At 38.8% G+C, this 24791-nt stretch overlaps 1 protein-coding gene across 6 annotated transcripts in view; it reads left to right on the top strand.

Moving 5' to 3' along the window:
* cadm2a (cell adhesion molecule 2a) overlaps positions 1 to 24791 on the top strand; it is a 215382-nt gene that overhangs the window by 83040 nt on the left and 107551 nt on the right. Inside the window, exon 1 of one of the 6 annotated variants that reach the window (XM_044222360.1) lies at positions 7682 to 7701. The exons of 4 other annotated variants lie outside the window; for them this stretch is intronic. The gene's annotated coding sequence lies outside the window, so the exon portion shown is untranslated. Of the gene's footprint in view, positions 1 to 7681; positions 7702 to 15302; positions 15323 to 24791 lie in introns of those variants that run through there. One more of the 6 variants, XM_044222358.1, reaches the window with a different exon arrangement.

The following is a 24791-nucleotide window of genomic DNA, read 5'->3' as shown; positions in this document are numbered from 1 at the left end:
TCCAAAATGTAAGCTTTAATGTCCTTTTCTTACACTCTTCAATAGCCATCTAAGTACATACTCAATACTCTTTACGTTAGCATACATAATGTATAATTATTTATGCTCTGCACTCCACAAAGTGCTGCACTTTAACCGATTTTCAGTCTTATTCTCCTATATCCTTTTTCCCATCTGTCCATGGGGCACAAAATGTTTTCCTCTCATCTCTCATGAGGCATAATTCTCTTTCTCACTCTGTCTTTCTGTCTCACACTCTCTCGGCTGCCTGCATCTTTTTCTTGCAACATCATTTTCTAGTTTGTGACGTGTATTAAGCAAATAATTATTAACTATTTTTAGGATCAATAGTGTTTCATGATTGCCTGTGAAATTTGCAGTAAATAAGATTGAAAACTGTAACGATAGTAGTCTATTGGCCTTTGGCCTAATATCATCTTTGCCTAGGAAGGATGGGACACTGTGACTGTCTGTCTGTCAAACATGACATGATGTGTTTTGACTCACTTTAGCGAAACTTACAAGGATTATTGATTTAAGCATTATGACATTAAAAGATGCACAGTAATTGACCAGATGGAGGTCAACTTTTCTAAATCTGAAAGGCCTTAATTACACCAGCGGTATCTGGTGGCGTTTCTCACTAAGACACATTGTATTGAGTCCAAAAAGTATTACAAACACTGAATACATTTCCTACCTCATTTCCTAATGTTTGAAAACCCTTTTTCCTGAATGTTTTGAATCCTGCAGTATTTACATTAGATTGTTGTTTTCTTTTTCGGCCTTACTAAAATTATTACTTCACTAGTGTTCATCATATCTAGCAACAAATATACTTAGATAATTGTGGCTAACTGTGCTTCAAGGAAGTTAACATAATTTACTAGTCCAGTGTAAACATTGGTAGGGGTGGAAATGAGAGGCAGAATATGTCAAGGGTTAGACGAAGATGGAGAAATAGGGTAAGCAATATGAGAATGTGTCTATTTTACCAAGGACAGTCACACAGGTTTTGCCTTCTAACAGGCACTACAGGCTTGCCCAATCACTACTACAGTGCAGCATACTGAACATTCCATACACTATGCTGGTTCTTCCAATCACAATGGAACTATAAATGCCTCCCTGTACTAGACATAAAATTGGCATTTATACACTTACCCAACATTCACTTTCTTCTCTTCTAACGTTACAGCTTTACGGTCTGAGCAAGCTAGCTGCTGGGTGCTAATCAAAGTTACACTATGTTGCCAAGCAAATTAATTCTGCAGTTTAACCATTTCGTTTTCACACATAGCTATATTGTTACCTTGAGGGCATGTCTATCAAGTAAATTTACATAAAGCAGCAACACATACACACACACACATACTGGCAAGGATCCCGGAGCAGAACGGGCTTCTGTATAACAACAACGCTAACGCTAGCTGAGCTAGTGCTGCAGTAATAAAGTTCCACAAAAAGCAACATGAAAAAATAGTTACTGGCATCCATTCTACTACTTTCGTTGTTTAGTTGGCTTCAAATAAGGCTTAACGGTCACACAGTTTCTTTTCACTGTCAATATTACAACATTGGTCCAACATCGCCCAGAGTACCACCCTAGCCTATAACGTTAGCTATTACTTTGTTGGCTAAAACATAGTGTTAGGTGACAAAAATACTCACTCATCTCCCCTTTCAGCCCTGCTGGTCTTGGTTGTCTTTTCCAGTTTGTCTCCACCTCACCTCTGTCAAAGTTTGGTGTAAAACTTTCATGCATAGTAACGCACACAGGGGGGTTTCGCTTTGGCGACAGCATCCAACAAAAACTGCCCACACTGAAATTCATTGCAGCAGAATGATTCAGTCTCTGTTGGTATTGGAGGACAATTTCAGCAAAAGCATGACCAGTCGCTGTATGCTCTCGGCAGCTCAGGTTCTGGAGGGTCACCACCAGCCATATCCTCTTGCAAGGCTAATGCAACCGCAGCCTCGGCCTCTCTCCACTGCATTTCTTCAGCCGTATACTCTGGCACGAATAAATACGGCTGAATATCAGCCAAAACACTGTAAAATGCATTCTTGTCCATAACATCATCTGCACACATACATATTTTGGGATACCAGTCACAGTTGGAAACGTAGCTAGTTGGCAATACAAGCAAATTCAAAAAGGAAGTTCTGTCTTTGAGTGGCATCTTGAGCACGACCCCTTGCTACCCAGAGGTGGAAGCTAGAAATCCAATCTGAAATCACCTGTAGTTCTTCCTTGCCTCCAACTACGTCACTGTCACGTCAAATGACGGCGCTGGATGCAGGAAGAACTAATTGCAAATCTCCGCTTTCTCTGTCAATATAGTATGAAACTGAGGAATGTATTGCTTCAATTTACTACATTTGCCATCAACACTGACTGGACAAGGTGCTGGATTTTCCCTTTAGGAATATCAGACATGCTTTCAACTCCAGGGCCATGCAATTCAATGCTTGCATTGGCGTTTCATATGCCTGTGACCTGGTTGGCTTGGATCTTGCAGGTGCTGTGAGGGTGCACTCTCTTTGTTCACTTCTATTCTAAGACATTTCTGGATCTTTCTCCAAGTCCTTGCTCTGTCTTGGTACTACAGATTTTTAGGAGAACTTAGGCTATCATTCTGTGTTCCTACCTTTGATGGATAAAGGCAGATTGGTAGGTGATGTGTAAATTGTAGGATACCTTACCTCTTCTCTGGGTCTGTAATTTCACACTTGGAAATAGATGTGTTCTAGTTGAAAAAGTGCTTGATTTTTCTGATTGCTACACCTACACTATGATCTGCAAACGTAGTTAGCCTGCACCTCCCTGCTTGGCTGCATGATTAGCCATCCTGGGATTTTGTCTCCTCCATATAGTAGTGTTTCTAGATTCCCCTACAGATGTTGTGTTTTTCAGGGACTAACATGGGTGTACAGTACAGAGGTTCTTTCCCCTATCTTTTAACTTTTCAGGGGGTTTAGACGTATGTTTTGTTGTGCTGGTTGTTGTGTTACTGTGTGTAAGCCTCCCTACCCAACTGGGGATGGGTGCATGACCCAATGCCACAGCCTTTTGCTGTGCTGATTTCATGGGAGTAATTGTAAATTTTTTGCTAGCCCCTTTAAGCCCATATCTGTTAGAAGTGCCTGTATGAAATAGAGCAAGGATTAAGCTTTGTAACTCTAGTTATATAGGAAAAGGTGGGACCCCCTAAATGTAGATGTATGTGCTAATCTAAAAACAATCATTTTTTTAAATTATTAATTTATTTATGTTTGCTATATTTAATTTTTTGCAAAAGCAGGACAAGTCAAATGCACAATGTAATTTGTGATATCACGCCAAATTGCTTGAATAATTGTCGCACTCTAGTAACACCACCCCACCACCGCCGCCATCCCTCTTAAGGTGCTGCAAGCGGTCAATTTAAGAATGAGATAATCAGTATAATCTGATGGTTTACTCCCATACATCCCACATACTGTAGCTGTCTTGGGCCTTTGATGTGCGATACATTACAATAGTCAGAGTACAGCATAGACATACATATACACAAACACACACACACACACACACACACACACTAATGGACAACACAGATTACCTTAGCAGTGACAGATAGGTCTCCTAGTGAAGGACACAGTCCCACAGAAAGGATAAAAAGTTGTTTCTAACAAATATGAAAACGAGGGTCCCCTTAAAGTGGTAATCCCTAAAGATTTCAGTCATGGTTGATTTGGCTACACCTAGTTACTGTCGGTAACAGCAAATGTGGTTTAATACTACAGGTCACAGAATTCTGCTGTCAGAAAAACTTTTGTTGTTTTAATAAAGAAGTCAAATAATTGGCCTTTGCCCTGCACACGGCATGAGTCTGCGAACAGCAGGGCTCAGTGAAAGGAGTTGGTTACCTCACTGAGAAGTTGGAGGTGTGCAGCCTGTCGCCTGAAGCTCTTCATCTGTGGCTGCTCCTTCTTGTTCCTTTACTCCATGCAATATTTCAAACTGATCCACTGTCAAAAAATGCAGAAAATGTCTTGTCTTGTTTTGTAGACGCATTTTTGATGAACGATAGCAGTCAGTGTCAAGCTAACTAACAAACACACACATTTCCTGTGACTACTTCATAATAAAAGTCAACTTGTGTTTCACCAGTTAAATGATTTTAATGTGAAGCTGCAGCAATATGACATGTTCGGTTTGCATTAGCAGTAACTTAATGCAGCAATTTTCCCAGAAATGTTGCCACAGACAACCGGTTTGTAATACTGCAAATGCAAGGACTTTCATATAATTTCATCAGTGCGCCATAGGCTCACTCACCATTGTGTTAACTCATTTGGCAATAGATAGTGACTTAACAGACATTTATTTAAATGAAAATCTTTTAGATTGCCACTTTAAACATTTTCTAAGAAAATTCCTCTTATTCAGTGACTGTGTCATTTAAACTGCTATCTGAAGCATGTTATCGGTAGTGAAACACCCATGAGAAAATGTATTTTTGAGTAATACTTTCAACTCATTAGATGTCCTTATCTTTGTCTCTGATGTTGCTATACTCATTGTTTTTCCACCAAAACGGAGTCCATATGAAACCAATTCAAAGAAAAGTTTTTATTTAATATATTTTATATTAATTTATTTAAGCATTCATGCGGTTCAAAAACACCCTCCATTTGTGTGTTATTGGATTAATTAACTTTTGTTGAAAATACAAAAGTGGGTGCTTTTGCCACATAAGGCAAGTCTCACATCAAACCAAAATACTCTCCACAAGGCAGCACTTTCAGGAAAGTGTTAGACACTTAAATTTTCAGGTGAACTTGTTCAAATGTTCTACTTACCCGCAGGGAGCCAGGTGATTTCCAAATGATGCAATGTGAGTTCAAGCTAAAAGTGTTCCACCAAGCAATCAGCTCGAGTACCTTTTTCTTTTCAAAACATTGAACGTTTGCAATGAGAGAAAGAGGTTAGGCAGCATGCCTCTGTAATAATGCTAGGATTTTGTTTATCATCTAATGTATATGGGTTTTTTTAAGAGAATGCCTCCAGAGGGAATGTAGTGATGGAAATGTCTGATGCTATCAATAAAGAATAACTGAATTTGTTTGGATTTCTCATATTTTAAACTAAATCTGATTTAAGGGAATCTCATAGAGCAAGGTGACAACACTATGATGGATTCTTCTGATTCCAGTTAAAGTATGATGCAGTTTTGAGTGTCTGTCTATAAACCTTTCACACGTGTTCACACCTGTAATTATAACGTCAATTAAGGCATTATTGTGTAAATGACACCCAAAGTCCAATTTCTCAAAAAACAGTTTGGTGTTTTGAGTAAAATATCATATGAAAATCTTCAACATATCCTCATACAATGGATTGTAGATATCTTACGAAAAGTAATGCACAATTTTTCGTGCATAATCCTATGAATGTCCAGCAATCAGCAACAGGCGTACCATATTTTGGTTAGCTTTAGGCACCAAAACTACTTGGTTAGGTTTAGGAAAAGCTCACGGTTACGTTTAAAATAAGTAAGTTACCTTAGTAACTCACAGTAAGTCACGTGACGTAAACACGTAAGTCATGTGAAGTAAATTATGTAACTTACGTACTTACGTACATAACTTAAAATAAGTAAGCGTAATAACTCAACGTTGACTTTTGGTTTCACACGGGACACAAAACCCGGTCTCCCTGGTGAAAGTCCTGTGTTTGACCCATCCCTCCACCCCGTCCATCCGCCTACATGGACTTTGACGCTCTTTATACTTCCTCATCTGACTTCCTCCTTTGATCCCGTCATAATTACTGAGGCCGCAAGAGGTCGCATCCAAAAGATAAACGTAACTGCCTCGTGGCTCCCGTTTACATGGGTTTTATACGAATTATAGTGCATTACTTTTAGGTATAACTACGAAAAATGAAACAGCCTCAAATCTTATATGCAATTACATTATCAGAATGAGCTTGCACGACTTGAGCATGTAAGTTATTGTGCTGATTGGACAATATGAAAAGATCCCAAATTGGACTGATAGCAAAAATTAAAAAAAAGAAAGCTGAACAGCCAGGCATGGGAAAAAATGTTGTCGGCAGCTGTCAGGGATGGTTAAAGATGCAGTTATTAAAAATGCGGCACATGGAGGAAAATCCTAGATAATTAGCAAACTGAATTCCCTTGCCAGAGAGATTTATTTTAAAAATAAATGACCAGCATTACAAAATGACAGACTAAGCTGTCCGTATTACCAACTCAAGCAGTCTATCTGGTGGAGCAGTCATTAGTTGTTTGAGTAAGCCACATCTTCTACCTACACAAGCTGCTTCTATATTCCATGAGTGACAAGCAGTTGTGTGTGCGTGCTTTTCTGCAATCACAAAATGATATAATCTGACTAAAGATAGCCATAGCCCAGAGAACAAGACATTACTGCACCACTATCTAATTGGAATATATAGCGAGGACAAAGAGAGAAATAAAATGAGAGCTGTCACTCTCCTCTATCTTAGCTCAGCTAACATAACACTGGTCTTTTTCAAACTCACATGTCATAACAAATCAGCCTCACTGGAGTTAAATTTACTTAATTTATTAAATTTTATTAATGCTTTTTAAATATGTTTTCCTAATGACATTCACATGCTGAACTACCAACGAGAGTAACATGTCACAGTTTATGTTCCCACTGTCGACTTATTCTTCCCTCCTTGGGATTGTTCCTCTTTCCTGTAAAGCTGTGCGACCTTTAAGTGTGGGCTAATCTCAGTTTGCCGTCTGCCTGCTGGGTCTTAATCCACTGACTCTCTTTATTCTTTATTCAATCTCTTTATTCACTCTTTATAACACTTAGAGACCCACACTAATCTTTGTCCAACAAATGTTACACACTGTGCCCACTCTCCCTCCCTCACTTTCGCTCCGAAGACACAGGCTCACATGCAAACATTTAGCTCTTTTTGTCTTCTCCAAATTGATTTTTCCTACAGTAATTTGCTCATATTGCACGGCCTAATAGTCAAGATTACCCTGTTTTTGTAGCGTCAGCACAACACAGATAGTAATAAAGCATGTATGAGATATTGTGAAAACGGTGGAGGAAATAGAGGCTCCAGGTTGTATCCAAAGACTTTATTACTGTATTTGTTTAGGACTAGGGATATAGTTGTGTGGTAGTGTAAGACTACTTTAAATGAGGAGTCTTGGATATTTTTTTTCTTTTTGAGAAAGAAAGAAAACTTTATTGCTTACTTTCTCACTGACACCCATGCCAAACCCAAGATCGTAAGATGAGGTTATGAAATGCAAGTGAGTATAAAGAATTACAAATAAACATCAGCTTTCTTCTTATGCGATGGCAGCGTTAAGCAAGAGGGCTTTTGGATCAACATGCTGCAGCACGCTGATGCTCACACCTTGGGAGAGCTAAGACTAGGTCAGGAGGACTTTTGGCTCAGCGGGTCTGTTGCATTGGTACTGTAGAATAAATAGCTGTTCTATGCCTTTGTGTGTGTGTGTGTGTGTGTGTGTGTGTGTGTGTGTGTGTGTGTGTGTGTGTGTGTCTGAGTGTGTTGGGAGAGCAGGTGGGTGAGCAGAGTCTTCTGTGAGTGTTGGGCTGTGAAACAGCTGTCTGAGACGATGACTCTGACGAAGATGGATGAGATGGCTACTCAAGGCGCTGTCCACTAGCCAGGTACATACTGCCCTAAAGCAAGAAAATACAAACACACACGCACACACATACACTCATTATGTATCTCTATTTTCTTCTGTCTTATATACAGTATAACACTCTTACATGCGCCAAAAATGCAGTGCATCTCAGAAGGTAGCTCTGAAGCTCCACTGTGTCGCTGTATTGCTGAACTGGCAACTAGAAAGAATGGCTGCTCTGAGATTAGCTAAATCTGAAAATCCTAATGCCATGCTTGTCTGTGCCAGCTGACACAGGACCAGACTCTCACTGACATAAACACTGTGTGTTTACACAAACACACACATACACACTGAACTAGCCTTACATCACATGCTGCATTTCCTGACAGATAACATATTCATTGGATTTGTCTTCTTTGTCAACTATAGTGTCACCCAGCGGTCATCACTCACAAGTTGCGCACACACACACACACGCATGGTCACAGATCACAGATTTACCAATGGCATACCAGCTAATACCAAACAATTTCTGTTGGGGTTTTTTGTTGTTGTTTTTTTTTTAAACATACAGTTATGAAGAGTGAAAGAATGAGGACTTGTAGTTGTTGTTTCTTATTTGTCTCCACCATTTCAGCTTTAGGGTATTTTGTTTTATTTCTTTTTTTTGGGGGGGGGGGGTTGGGATGTTGCTAGACAGGTAGACAGATAAAAGGAGGCAGAAATAGAGACAGAGAGAGCAAAAGTGAGACTAAGGCCAGGAGTACTCACACACATAGTTTTCCTCAGTAACACTCACTCACGCATGCACACACACAAACACAAAGAAAGTGAGAGGAGCTGTCGCTTGTCACTGCCAGTCACTTAGTCACAGAGGCGTGGACAGCCACATTGTACAGAATGCGTTTATATACAGAGAGAAGACAGAGAGGCACGGCAAGGGTGGAAGGTTCAGAGATACAGCGGGTTAGAGAGCAAAACACATGGCAGCAATAAAAAAATAACATCAGAACAAAATTTACAGAAACAAAATCTCTGGCATGAAAACTTTTGACTGCTCTATGAAGAAACAAGATTACCGCTGAATTGGATAGGCTTCTAGAGAGCCTGGGCTTTTCCTGATGTTGTTCCTCTGTTTACCTTTTAATTTTTCTACACCCCCATTTACTAACTTCATTACTTACTGTATGATGCTAGAGTAGTGGTCTAGCATCACAAGTGGGCAAGTGGTTGCAGAAATATCTGTTACATACTCTTCAATGATTATAAAAAGTTCTAAAAAGAGATTAACACCTTTACTGTATATCTTCTGTGGTATGTGTGTTACTTTTCAACACATGGTATGCTGTAGTTTTGCACATGTAACCTTAATCCCATTAACTACAAATTGTGTATATTTTTAGATTTAGATTTTTGATTTGTGACCTACTTGTGAGGTAGCCACTTTTTTCGGTTAATGCCACTGGAGTATGAAAATCAACACGCAGCGACTTGAAAAAGTTGGTGCTGTGTGTGTTTGGCAAGGTGAAGATGGATTGTTCCTTCATCATTATTGTCAGGGTGTTTCCATGGTGATTCTAGGTAGCTGCTAGGTGGTCACAGAATATAAATATTGTCTTCTGGCCAAATTATAAGATTATATCGCAGACAACTCTGTTGGTTGACTTATCCTTATACAATCACAGAGCCAGCTTCCCTCTGAGTTATATAAGAGAATTTTTATGATTCCATTTATAAACATGCTTCTTCTTAGGGCCTTAGATTGTGTTTACCATTCTGCTCTCAGGTTCATTACTGTAGATAATAACCATGCTCACCACTGCATTTTATATAAGGTTAGTTGGTCTTCCCTGATTGAGAGACATAATAACCATTGCATATATTTATTGCTTCGGAACTCTGGTCCATATTTAAATGGTATTTTTTCTGCGTGTCCTGTGGGGGCGCTATTGTGGTATAATGGCACCAAAAAGGAAATGTTTGCAATTGAAATGATGTTTGTTTGTTGATATGGATGTCAGAGAGTGGTGTGTGTAAAAAAAAAAAAAAAAAAAATGTTTGCAATTGAAATGATGTGTGTGTGTCTGTGTGTGTGTCTGTGTGTGTGTGTATCCAGCTAAGTCATCATTGAGAGATAGAAATGACAAATCGCAGAAGTTAGAATTTCGCTCTTTGAAGATGTGTGTGTGTGTGTGCGTGTGTTTGTGTGTGTGCATATGTGTGTGCGTATGCACGTGTGTGTGTGTGTGATTTGTACTACAGGGGTGTACTTGTGTAATTTGCATGACCTCATGAGCCAAGAGCAAATGGTTCTCATGGCATTTGTTTTCATTCGCTCTGTTTCATGTGTCTTTGCTGTACAGAGATAAAACGTGAGCTTGACTTTGATATAGAAGTGCAAATTCCCTCTATAATTTCTTCTTATATGCTTGCAACACACACCTACACAGAGGCACATACACACCCACACATGCACTCCTTCAAGTAATAAAAACATGGGGCATCTTGCAGCGCTTCAGCTGTGGGTAAAATCAAAACAAATGCTGGCTTTGTTTTTGAGACCATCAGTGAGTTTATGCAACTATAAGTATATCAAGCTTGAGGGGATATTAATTTCATACCTGGCAAGATGGAGAAAAGATCTTTCACAGTGCAGGAAGTTATGGATGCAGTCATGCAATCCAAAAGCGAGGAGGAGCATGAGGAAACTAAGAAGGACTCAGTAAAAGGAAAACTTTTTTTTTTTGTCCTCTAATGCACTGAGTGTGAGTTGTTTGTTTTTTTAAAATCTAACACTGCACAAAAAATAATAATGTATAAAAATCAATGTTGTTGTTAATCATTGACATGTCCCAGGCTGTGATAACCCCCCCCCCCAAAAAAGCCAGTTTGCATTCAGTATATGGAGCATATTTCATTTCTTGTGTTTTTCTCATAAACAACAACAGTGGCATCATGTCAAACAAATTGACAATTACAGGGTTAAAATCCTGAAAATGAATGAATATTTAATTGTTATGATCAGGACTGATGTGGGTTAAAAAATAACTAATTGAAAGTGGAAAAAATATTTATATATAACATTTTTATGGCAGTTTTTTGACACGGACATTTGTCCTCTATGCATTTGAGTGTGAGTGTTTTCTTTACATCTAGGACGGCACAAAAAAAAATTCATAAAAATCTATTTTGTTGTTAATCATTGACATATCCCAGGCTGTGATAATCCCCTAAAAAAAAAAAAAAAAATCCAGTTTGCATTTAGTATATGGAAAATATTTCATTTTTGTGTTTTTATCATAAAATTTACAGTAGCATCATGTAAACACATTGGCAATTAAAGGGTTAAAATCCTGAAAATGAATGAATATTTAATTGTTATGATTAGGACTGATGTGGGTTAAAAAAATTAATCAGTGAAAGTGGAATTTTTTTAATATATAATATTCTTATGCCAGTTATTTGATACGGACATGTTTTGTCCTCCATACTTTTTTGCAGGTGTGAATTTTGCTTTAAATGTCACGCTGCACAAAAAAAATAATAATGCATAAAAACAATGTTGTTGTTAATCATTGACATATCCCAGGCTGTGATAATCCCCCCTAAAAAAGTCCAGTTTGCATTTAGTATATGGAAAATATTTCATTTTTTTGTGTTTTTATCATAAAAATTTACAGTAGCATCATGTAAACACATTGGCAATTAAAGGGTTAAAATCCTGAAAATGAATGAATATTTAATTGTTATGATCAGGACTGATGTGGGTTAAAAAAAATAACTCATTGAAAGTGGAAAAAAATATTAATATATAATATTTTTATGGCAATAATTTGTACAGTACATTTTTTTCCCACTAATACACTGAGGGTGAGTTTTTTTTTAAATCTGGCACTGCACAAAAAATAATAATGCATAAAAATCAATTTTGTTGTTAATCATTGACATATCCCAGGCTGTGATAATCCCCCCTAAAAAAGTCCAGTTTGCATTTAGTATATGGAAAATATTTCATTTTTTTGTGTTTTTATCATAAAAATTTACAGTAGCATCATGTAAACACATTGGCAATTAAAGGGTTAAAATCCTGAAAATGAATGAATATTTAATTGTTATGATCAGGACTGATGTTAAAAAATAACTCATTGAAAGTGGAAAAAAAATTAAAATAATAACTCATTGAAAGTGGCATAAAAATATTAATATATAATATTTTCCAGTTTGCATGGCAATAATTTTTACAGTACAGTACATTTTTTTCCCAGGACTATGTGGGTACACTGAGGGAGGGTGAGTTTTTTTAAATCTGGCACTGCACAAAAATAATAATGCATAAAAATCTATTTTGTTGTTAATCATTGACATATCCCAGGCTGTGATAATCCCCTAAAAAGTCCAGTTTGCATTTAGTATATGGAAAATATTTCATTTTTTTGTGTTTTTATCATAAAAATTTACAGTAGCATCATGTAAACACGTTGGCAATTAAAGGGTTAAAATCCTGAAAATGAATGAATATTGCTTACCTGACTGGATGACATGTCAGGAACTTCTTACCAGAGCAGTTCTATAGGAAACATTACTTTACTGTGCACCAGTCTCATGAAATAATACGCAAATCCAAATCAAAACAGTTATATCCCTCTGTAACTTCAAGGCCATTATGATAATCACCCTATACTGGCTTGTACTCTTGTGAAGCACTGTGTGACCTTGCTCTGTGATAGGTGCTATACTAAATAAACTTTACTGTAAATGCTTTTACTGAGCCTGCATTCAGTTTTTCTATTATTCTGTTCAGTTTTGTTTGGGGGGAAAATGTTTTCCCATAAAGTTTGTGAAAAATGTTACACAGACAACCAAAACTGTGAGAGGTTGAACACTGAAAAAGTGGCTGAAGAATAATGATAAGCTTGCAAAATAATAGTAGATAATATACATTTTTAAATTATTGGTATAAAACAACTTGTGTTGAAAGCTAACACAAATTGGCTCAAGGCAGACATACAGGTGTAGTGAACATAAAGAAAGTCCTGTGGACAAAGAAAACAAAGAAAGAGCCATGTTTGGTGCTGGTAAAGATACACAACAGACTAGGCCCCAATGGCTAACTAACTAGACCCTTTGTCCCATATGGCCCATGTGATCAGTATGCTTACCATTCTTATATCTGTTATCAGATAAGGGTAAACAAGACTTTTTAATAATTTTTTTTTTAATAACAGATTGGGTTCACCATTTAAAAAAATAATCTTGTTTGTCTACGTTTTCTCACTCTGTACGTGCTATTTAACGATTCTCTTGCATGCTCCTTGTTGTGTTTGTACTGCTTTAATCATGACAAAATAACTTGTGTTTTTTAATGCTGTGTGCTGCCATATTGTTTTTGTGTTGTGTTGTTAAGTCTCCACTGCTTGTGAACCTGTTAGCTCCCTTGTATTGTTGCCATCCTCCTTCTCTCTTACATTCACCAGCTGATGTGAAGCAAGGCCACCTTGTAGTGCCTGCTGTCTATTTACTCCCATTCAGGGGATTCACTTGAGAGGCCACAGCTCAAATAAATTCACTCAACAGCCACTGCTCAGAAGGGACATCTCTCTCCCTTCCCCGCTTGCTAGCTCATTCTCTCTCCACCTCTCTCTCTACCTCCCTCTGACTCCTCTATTCTTTCTCTACATCTTTTTATGTTTGTTCATTTCTCTTTCTTTCCCTGTCTTTCTGTCTCCCTGACTTAGTGTCATTCTGTCCATGTATTGCTCTACGGCCTTTATGTTTTTCTCCTTCAAACTGATGTAGCAACACTTTGGTTTAACACCAGAGCGATCTCCCAGCACCATGGAAAACTGTGGTGCTGGAAGACTTAAAACAGGAACTGCTGGGTTGCTTAAAACAAGCGTTACTTAAAACAATGTAATTTGTTGCAGATGACTTGGGTTGTGCTGTGTTAAGGTGTTTGTGTGGCAGTGGTGGAGATGTGTGGCAGGGTTTGCATTTGTTGGTTGGGTATACCTATTGCAGAATCCATGTTTTTTTTTCTTCAAAGCTTTTGACCATTGATTATTCAGTACATTTTCAAAAGCAGGATGTATTCCTCTGGTGAGGCAGATGAGCGTGAACACACACATACTGAATGTGCACATAGGCTCACAAATATACACACGTGTGCACACACAGACACCTGATCTTGTGTTTCTCCTTTCCAGAAGGAGCATGAATAAAACAGGAGTGCAGAGACTGGCAGATCTCTCTGCAGCAGTGGCAGTGTGTTCGTGCCACAATCTCCTTGTCTGGACTTACAGGATTAGCTTGGACGCTGTATGCTCTGAGAATACACACTCTTTTTGTTAACCTGTCTGTACAAACATGCACACACACAAGTATAGACACCCATGTGCACACACACCTGCTACACACCACACTATCCCTGCCACTTCCAACACTTCCAAACTACAAAAAATACTTAGTTTATTAAGACATTTTATATACTGTGCAGTAGTTTATTTTTCCTGATAAATGATAATAAAAAGACAATAGGATGTGGTCATTTTAGTTATTTCTAATGTTGTAATTCAAAATCAAGTGGCCATGCCATCTTCAGATTAGCTTTTCAGTCCACTTTCACTTCTCAGTTCAATTATATATAATAACATATAATAAATATACACATTTAAAACAGAGATGTCATCTGTTCTGTAAATAGGAACAGATTATCTATTGGTAGATATATCAGAAACTCAATTATGTGCCATTCTCACTTAAAAATATTGACATCAGTAGTAGACTGAAACCATGCGTGTGTGTGTGTGTGTGTGTGTGTATGTGTGTGTGTGTTTGTGTGTGTCAATCTACTTGCTCTCTTAACTGGTCTCCAAATCAATACTTCAAAATCTCCAGGGTTTCTTTGCCCTGCTAGTGAAGCAGTTATGAATTCTGAAGACTCAGCTGAATGAACCTCTGACCCTGAAAATCGCCCACTGAATAGAAATGAACGCTGCCACTATGTTATTTCAGTCTCTGCAGACAAATGGAATGTGGAACGTGAAAAAATGCAATGCCTTTCATTGCTTTTAATATTTGATTCTCCTGAACGACCTCAATTCTCAGAAGGTCTGAAAGAAGAGTCTCATTCCAAAATGAGATGTCCACTATCTGGAAAAAAAAGTAACACCTATTCTGAAAGCATGACTGATAGCAAAAGGTACAAATAAGTTTTTAAAGGATTGTAGGTGGCTTGAGTCCTTGGCTAAAGAAAACTTTCACAGGTTGATTCTAGAAGTACTGAATAACTAAGCAAAATTATTTTAGAAATTTACTCTGCAAAACATGTTACCAAAATGAGATGGAGTATTGACTTGATATTGACTTTTTTTTCTTGATGACATTGTCACAGACACGCCAGGCTCCACCATCAGCCAGTCACAGCACACTCCCTCACTGGACACTCACCAGGGTACTAATCACACACACCTGCTCCCTATCACACACCTGCTCCCCATCAGCACCTCATCACTGCTAGGATAAAAGCACACCACTCACCTCAGCCAGTTGTCTGGTCTTGTTGGAATGTAAGGACGCAAAATGTGGATGTTGCAAGACTTCCCCATTCTACGCCAGTGTATTCTCCCCATCTCTGTGCTTCATCAACGGTCTACGGGACAGTAAGACTAAGGACAGTAGCAATAGCCAGTATTCAGCCTATAACAAATCCATATCCTCACCTGTTACCTGCACACCTGTTTACGCCGTGCTGTAATCCAATAAACCATCATTGGTGTCTCCTACCTATCTGTAGGTAACAGACAAGAGATTTGTAATAATTGAGGACACAAAAGCATTTTAAGGCTGATTGTAAAATCCATCTAACAAACCTTTTTAAGCTTAAGAGGTGTTTCCTAAGTGCATTTAACTTAAGAATCAAACCTTCGAGGCACTTGTAAATTTACGTTAATTTAAGTTTAAGTATCTTAAGTTAAACACCTCTTAAGCTTAAGAAAGTTTGGAAGATGGATTTTATAGTAATCTTAGCCTTACAATGCTTTTGGGAATTGGGGGAAAGATCATGCAGTTCTGAAAGCATAGATATATCAGTGCTGTTTTTATTTAATTACTCTAGTATCCCCACAGATTTATAGGTTGAGTTTGAAGAAAACAAACAAGCCTTAAAATTTACATATGCTATTTGCAGGATCTGAATGTACGTTGTGTCTATCTGTTGTGTATGTGTGCACGTATTTGGGTGCGCAAGCATGTTTGTCTTTACTCATAAGTGTGCGTGCAGCTTGGCCTGCTAGTTTGTCAGATAAGAGGAGCAGTGGGAAGCCTATGAAAGCTTAATGTGCAGCTTCATATTTAAAAAGAAGTGCATTAGGGGCTCTGTGCCCCCATCAGTCCTCTCACAGCATCCCTCTCCTGCCTGCAGCCCTGCTGAAATCCCTCTCAAAACCAGCGACCCAAGCTCTCTCCACCTCTGTCGCAGCAATGGAATGTAGTCACGAATGAATGAGTGCGCATTTAGTTGGAAATTTCCTCTGAATAGCTCAGTTCAAGTTAGCAAATGCAGCACAAGTGAGCCAATATGTTGCTGACAGTGAACAGAGGAATTGGCAGACAATCATGTTTTTGTTTGAATTTCATTTGATATAACTTTAGGAATTGAACTGGAAGATAGCAATCACAAAACCTCGTCAAATTAAATCAAGTAAATGTCATGGTTCATTTGAATGGATATTGTGAACTGATAAACGCATCTGACAGCCAACTACTGAATGGGGAATGAGCCTGTGCAGTTCTTTGCTTAAAGTGACTCTATGTAACTTTTGCAGAGTGGCAGCAAATGTGGTCACGAGCGGCAAATACAGGACAATGAGAAATGCTAAAATGTAGCATGGGGGGAAGAAGTAAAGTAAAAAAACTGACTCACTAATGTCCTTTATACAACAATATATAGTTAAAGTTTGTTAACATTAGCCAACATAAGTTACTGGTCATACCAGACCAAGTGAGGCTGTAGCAGCGAAAATCCTGACTGTATCCAATTGACCGAGGGTTTCTTTCATTGCTTGTGAATTTAGCTTTGCATTTGTAAGCGGAGGATTGTTATTTCTTCTTCGCTTTAAGGTCAAACTTTTTCAGCTTGAATGAATCTTTGACTCTGCATCATTTCATCAAGTTCTTTGGCTGGTTTCATTGCCCTTACTGTATCAATGACTGGGCCACAAAGATTTCTTATATTTCCGGGAAATCCTATTTGTAGCAGTTTAAGATTTTACCTGACTTTGTTGCGTTCACTGTGGATGTTCAAAGCAACAATCAAGGTGATTGTGCAATAATAGCAGGAAACCACATTTCTCCAGTAGAACAGCTTTTTGTTTCAATGGATGGAGCAAGACAAAAAGGTTGCACTATAGTTTGGATTTGTAGGTTTCCTCTACAGCTTAATGTCAGGTTTATCTAGTTGTTGTAGAGCGACTGCAGGGTTGAGAAAGGTCAGTTTGTTGTTCCACATCTCCTCTTTTCGATGTGATATAGGGCATGCTGAAATGATATCGGTTCAGCTTAAATGACTTCATACCAAAGCATAAATACACTATGTATTCAGTCAGTAAACAGCCCCCAAATGCATGATGCAGCATAGAAGAACCCCTTTGGTCAAGACCCACACCTGCAGGACTATAAACACAGCTTTGACACATAATAGTTTGAAATTTTACACATAATAGTTTGGAAGAAACATCTTTATCTTGGCAGTTCTCAGACAGCTTAGTCCCATTCACAACCTGGAGGACATGACATTATGGTCATCAACAGAGGTCCAGGCTGGGAAATTCCCCACTGCTCAGTAGTAACATTTTTAACTCTTAAACAGGTGCCCAATGAATTTTTTTTTTTTTTTTTTGTATATTTAAGACAGGTTCAATCTAACATACCTCTCCTAGAGTAGTCTACTGTCTTTTATTTGATTTTAGTGCTTGTAAAAAAGTGAATTTTTGCTGCATCATTGGCATCCTGTTTGCATATCAATGCACATGTTTGTGTGTGCTGTTTCCATTTTTGGCAGATCTCTGTTTTTCTAAGAGTAGCTTATGCAGAGTTGGCCTGGTCTGCGTTTTACGTGATGGTGCACAAACTCTACTACAATACCTCAGTGTTTGTGCTTTGCTTTCCAATGCCGTCTTTGCAGTAGGAACACAACAGAGAAGCAGTCTTGCTGAAGAGAATGCAAGTGGGAGACCATACTAACAAAAAACAACAGAAGAATAAAGATGCTGCTTTGATTTCTGGAATAAATACATACACTGAAAAGAGTGTCAGTGAATCCTTTACGTTTGACTAGGGAAAACTTGATCGGGACATCCCTACATTTAGTTACACTCTACTTTTCCATTTGGCTCATATCCCCATATTTACAATATGTCCGTATTCTATTGTAATAATTGCATTTGGAACACTTTCTATTGTATGATCTATTAATTCATATCAGCCCTTTTCCCTCTTTTATTGTACATTAAGGTGAAGGAAGAACTAATTGCATTCACATCTTTGTGTGAATTACACAAAACCTTCTGTTTTTCCCCCTTAATTATTATCTTAATGTGTGCATTTAAACTGAACTTGTCTTTATGAAACTTTGAAATTATTTTTTACATGGTGATTAAGACCAAGAATGTGAATTCCCTCTCTTTCTCTCTGTCTCACACGCACAGTATTAGCTTCACACTCATCACTTCCCTCGTCCTGCATCATAGTCTCCCAATTACTCAGAGTCAGTGTGGTTCAATGCAGAACAAAGGCTAATTTGAGGCATGTCACTAGCTAATTTGTGACATGTGGGTAGCTCTTTGAAATGATATCACACATAGGCTGTTGGGGTGTCATGAATGAATCAAGCTGCGAGGAAACAGCTCTCCACTTTGATCTCATTAGCAGGCTTTGTTCCACTTTGCTTCTTGTTGCACGCTGGAGCTGGACTCACTGTTTATCAGCTCTATAAAAGAGGAAACCGGGCCTTTAATTGAAACAGGCTATTACAGTAGACATGCCTTTTATTAGTAATTTCCCCAGTATTATAAGTGAGTTTTATCATATTTTAGTAACAAGCCCCCCCCCCCCGCTATGTTAACTTACTGTTGCTGCAGTTTGCTTTCAATGCAAACTCAACACTTCCTCTAGGCTGTTTCACATTAAAAGGGGTCCAGTTGTTCACAACCCATAATCCTTTCCCTTGCATGGAAGGCTTTTATTGTGAAGTGTCTGCAGGTAGCATGAGATTCAGTAACAGCAGCTACACACAGGTACAGCAAAGTATTTCTATCACAGTAGGAACTTTTATCTCAGCTCGTAGTACAAGTCACAAGCAGGAGCCAGCCTTTGGTTAGTGTCATAAACATCTACAGAGCAGGAAGAATTGTAGCTCGCTAAATACCCAAATGCAACACAATGTAAATGTGTGATTTCAAATTACAGAAATGAAACAGTCCTGTTATACACCACTGCACCACTACAGCATGTTGGTATCAACAGGTGGACTTTTTGAAACTTGCATAGTTTCACTCATTCCATTTATACCCCACCCCCACCACAACCCCAAGATCATAACAAAGTGCAAACATCTGTAATTTGAATAACATTAGATGATTTCTTGATTAATGGCTTGCTTTAATGATTCTCCAACAAATGTGAAAAACATTGTGTGTACTCTGCACTATGCAAACTTTTCTAATCAGTGCTGAGCTAAATTCTTGCTTTGTAATTTTGGCCCACATATTATCGTCGGTGTGTTTAGCGGTGGTGGCTTATAGCCAGACGAGACAGATTTTTTTTTCTTCCCTCTCGTTCAGCTCAATAGGCTCCGTAATTAGCTTGAGTGTGTCTGGGCAGAGGAAGAGCACAGGGGCCTTGATACCCAGACGTGACCATGAAAAGTATTTTCTTGTTGGGCTCAAAGCACTAAATGATGTCTTCTCCCTGCGTGGGCCAGGTGATCTACCACGTCCTGATCTGAGGGGCCTTGCCCTGATCGACCCATGATAAAGCTTTGATTTCTCATAATTTCCCAGTGCATCTTGTATCTAATGGAGAGGTATCAGGTATGAAAAGATCATTGTAAGCAGCAATGTATAGTGATTAGTTTAATGTAGTTTCTGTGCATTTCCAGACTGTGCGTTCAGTTTGAGATAAACTGTAAGAGAAACACTTGATTGTAAAGAAAACGTGTGGTAAATGTACATAACCCTTGTTCATCAAACTAATGCAAATTCACTTCTGATCCTAAAATAGGTGCAGATTGTTTAGTTCAATCATTCCATCTGTAACACTAGTCTTTCATCTGCAGGGATATTGGATATACTTATTTCACTGAAGTTGAATGTGTAATGCAATTGCTTTTGAAAAATGGAAACATTAATGATTCGTATCATGCTGTATGACAAATCATAATGTTCTGTTAACTTTTCTTCCCCGTGGAGAATACTGCACAATATGCATTTTTTTATAATTATTGTAATTTTGTGTAAAAGCGTTGAAGCCTAGTTTAAATCTAAAAAAAATGCATAGGCTATTTATGCAAAACTGCATTACTGCCACTAAGCGATTCTGTGGTAGTTTAGGTGTTGTGACTTCCTGGTTTATTTTGTAGTAATCTCCTTCCCTTGTGTGTCTTGTGTTTTTACTTCCTGTCTTTGTTTTCCCTCCAGTTTTGATTGTTGGTCCTTCCTTGATTGTTTGCACCTGAGTCTCGTTGTGTCACCTCCCCTAGGGTATTTAGGGTCTCTTCTTTGTTCAGTGTTGGATCATCGTTGCACACATGGTGTTGTTCCTGCCGAGCATTGTCACTGTAAGTTTGTGTTGGATTCTTTGTTCTCCCATGGACCTTGTTTGGATTTTGGGTTTTTGGATTTTGCCTGCTCCCTTGTGAACTGTTTTTTCCACCCTGGACTCACTCCCCTGCTTTCACCTCTGCCTGTACATGCCTGCATTCCACCCCACAATAAACACGGTAATGCAGCATCCCTTACGACAGATTCATGTAGGCTTGCACTGAATACTGTGAAGACAAAAATGTTTTTCTGTTTTCAGTCCCCCATACAACAGTTGATTTTATGCTCTTTACATGAGGGCAGATATTTGAGACTCCCCAGCAGCAATGGCGTAAACTGAGGTGAACTTAGGTTAAGTTTTCTCTTTCAAATACTGGATGGTAAGCTTGTTTGGTTACTTGTTTTTTTTGCAGGACATAGACTGTTTGAATCTGAAATAAGTTAAAATGACATGATGCTGATCTCAACAGGGGAAAAAAGAAAACAGCATGAAGTAAGGCTAAAATGAATACATTATACGTTTATTGCCCATGTCCCATGCCCAAGTTATCTCAATGCACTTTTCTTATAGAGCAGGTCTAGACCGAACTCTTTAATAGTATTTACAGAGACCTACCCAACAAATCCAACCATGAGCAAGCACTTGGCGGCAGTGGCAAGGAAAAACTTCCTTTTAAGAGGCAGAAACCTCGGGCAGAACCACCTCAAAGGTGGGCGGTCATCCACCCCTGCCGTGTTGGGTTGAGAGAGAGGGTAGGGGGGTGCAGAGAGTGAGAAGGAGAGGAGCTTGATAACTGAAGGCTCTGGCTCCCATTCTACTTTTGGACACTCTAGGAACCAAAAGTAACCCTGCATTCTGGGAGCACAGTGTTCTAGTGGGGTAATAAGGTATTGTGAGCTCTTTAAGATACGATGGTGCCTGACCATTAAGAGCGTTGTAGGTGAGGAGAAGATTTTATTCTGGATTTTATAGGGAGCCAGTGCAGAGAAGCTAATATTGGAGAAATATGATCTCTTTTCCTAGTTATTGTCAGTACACATGCTGCAGCATTCTGGATCAACTGGAGTCTTAAAGGACTTATTCTGGCAGTCTGATAATAAGGAATTGCAATAGTCCAGCCTAAAAGTAACAAATGCATGGACTAGTTTTTTGGCATCATTTTGAGACAGGATGTGCTTGATTTTTGTGGGAGTTAAAGGATAAATCCTGATCAAAGATAACTTCGAGGTTACTTACAATGGTGCTGCAGGCCAGGGCAATGCCATCTAGAGCAACTATATCTTTAGATAATGTGTCTCTGAGGTGTTAGGGGCAAAGGACAATAACTTCAGTTTTGTCAGAGTTTAACATCAGAAAATTGCAGGTCATTCAGGTTTTTATGTCCTTAAGGAATGCTTGAAGTTTAGCTAACTGGTTAGTTTCATCTGGCTTGATCAATAGATATAATTGGGTATCATCCGCACAACAATAAAAGTTTATGGAGAGTTTCCTAATAATATTGCCTAAAGGAAGCATATATAAGATGAATAGAATCGGTCCAAGCACAGAACCTTGTGGAACTCCGTGACTAACTTTGGCGTGCACGGACTCACCGTTAACATGTACAATCTGAGAGAGATTCGATTTAAACCAGCTTAGTGCGGTTCCTTTAATGCCAATTGAATGTTCCAGTCTCTGTAATAGGATGTGATGGTCAATGGTGTCGAATGCAGCACTAAGATCTAACAAGACAAGTACAGGGACAGCCCATTGTCTGATGCAATTAAAAGGTCATTTGTAATTTTCACCAGTGCTGGCTATGATGCACTCAATCATAAAATCTTCACCTCTTAGGATTTTCTTGGACAGGTATAAAGATAATAAAAAACATACTGTATGTGTTTTTCTCAGCTTTGTTTTACTCCATGTTCAAACATTAATGTAAACAAATCTTTTATATCAGAAAACATTAATGGCTCAGATATAGTTGCTTATGTTAGTCAGTTTAATTAAATAACCTGTCAGTAAATTTGAGTGAAAGCAGGTTTCCATTGTGTAACATTAACGGTGGGGTTACTCTTTTGTTTACATTTGGAGTACAGACCCTTAGTTTAGGGATTTAACACTAACACAGCCTGAAAGCAACAAAATCATAATGAGGTGTCTGAATGAAAGGCCACTTAAACAGTAGATAATCCTCCAGAAGGTGGAATCATCCATTCTCTATCTCTCTTTCCTGCTGTGTTTTTCATCCCCCCTACTTTCTGTCCCCTCTTTACCTTTTCAAACTATCCTGTTGAGTTGGTTACAAAAGGTTTTCACTCCTCTGGCCCTCCAAATGCTATTTCAGCCTTCATAGACACAATGAAATTTTAATCTATCACATTTGATTTGTTGGCTCTTGTATTGTTTTGATAAACTTTGTGTCAGTGTCTGGGAAGCTCAAATCAGCCGACTCCAGGTTAGTGTTCCTTGCGCTGCAGTAACTATAGTAACAAACGTGGTGATTTCACTGAATAGAATAAAGTCAGTCTTCCTTTGTCAGAAAGCTGCCATTTACTGTGAATGCTGCCAATTACTGGAAATGTCTGTGTCTGACTGACCCTAAACACTTCAACTTATAATTCCCAACTAGCAGACACTGCAGCTCCACATTTGTGTTCACATAACAGATATTCCTCCACACTGGGTACCTTTTTATAGATAGGAATTGGGAGAATAACACAGTAGGAATTGATGCTATTGAAAGCTTCAGATTTTTCTGTTTGGGATGGGGGGTTGTGTTTATAAGCTCTCTCACACACATCAATACTGTGCCTTTCTTACCCAATGTGATTAGAAAAGTCTTTCCTGTTCAGCTAATTGCGGTGTTGTTTTGCTTTGACCTCACTGTATGACCACTGTGACTCATGCACACACACACATACTGTACACAGAGCGCCCCTGTCATCCCAGTGGTTGTCTTTTCTTCAGTGCCTCTCTGTTGTGAGAAAGTTACTGCAGATGTCCCAGGCACGGTAAATAAAACATTGTATTGGCAGTTTAAAAACTTATTCACTTTATACTGTCTTATATTAGACAGACTACTGTCTAAGACCTCTTCTTGTGGAATTAGGCCTTCGGCTTCTCAGCCAATGTTGTCAAAAGCAAAGTCGTGCAAAGTCTGGAATTCAGCCTTCGACTTCCCAGCCAATGTTATCAGCAACTCTTGATGTCCAGCAGAGGCAGAAAGAGATTCTCTGAAACGATTGGGGAAATCACGACTCAGAAACAGGATGTAGGGAAAAGTCACAGTCTTTACTTGCCAAAACAGGTTCGGTACACAGGTAGTCAATCAGAGACAGGCAAACAAATCCAGCAGGGAGAATGCAAAGGCGAGGTCAGGAAAACAGGCAAAATCCAAAAACCAAGGTAACGCTAAAGTAATGAAATAATAATGCTGGAACGCTAGGCACTGGGTACTAAGACGAACTGGCACTGAGTGAGGGCAACACACAAACTAAATACACTAAAGAGGGGAGGATAACAATGGATAGGTGAAACTAATCAGGGCGGGGCAGACAATGACACAGGCGGGACAAGGGCAGGGAGTGAACTGATCTGAAACGAGAGAAGAGCTGAGTAACAAAATAAAACAGGAAACACTGAATCAATGAATGACAATGAAAACATAACCTAGGAAGCAGAATGGGATGTTATCACTCTCTAGACATAAGGTTGTAAATCTACATAGACAAAACAGTTTGTGTTTAAAGACACCTGCTAAGGATGAGAATATGTATAAGAACCTTTTATCTGAACTTCATTCAGTAAGCTCAAAGGTCCATTTGCAAATGTGTGATTTGAATATTGCCATAAACTCTGAAAGACAACTTGTTCTTTGTGACTTCATCTCTAAAATGCCACCACAACATCCTCCCACCAGTGGTGAAATATTGAACAGACAAGGCTTGTCTAAGGTAGGGGGGTAGAGGGCCAGAAGGGTTGTGGATGCAGAAAAAGGAGAGCGAAAAGCACTATGGTTAGGGTGAAACAGAGTGAAGATACGGGTGAAAACACATCACCACAGAGATTCCAGTTGGAAGAAATGGTACTAAAAGACAAGAATGATGGGAAGAAAATGGAACTATTAATGGACTGCAGGCAGGGCTGCTCCATCTTCCTGTTCCTTTTCCGCTTTTTGACTCTCACACTCAACAATTCGTACATAAACTGTGCACAGAAGCAGAGGTGAATGCAGGCGTTGGTGGCTTTTCAGTTTGAGATGTGTCTCTTTGTTCCTTCATTAAGTCCTTGCTGAGTCATTCTCCAGAAGCTGCACATAGCCTCACA

The sequence above is a fragment of the Siniperca chuatsi genome, linkage group LG14, assembly GCF_020085105.1.
Source record: "Siniperca chuatsi isolate FFG_IHB_CAS linkage group LG14, ASM2008510v1, whole genome shotgun sequence".
NCBI lineage: Eukaryota > Metazoa > Chordata > Actinopteri > Centrarchiformes > Sinipercidae > Siniperca > Siniperca chuatsi.
Note: the sequence above shows the minus strand (reverse complement) of the source record. Positions and strands in the feature narration are given on the sequence as shown.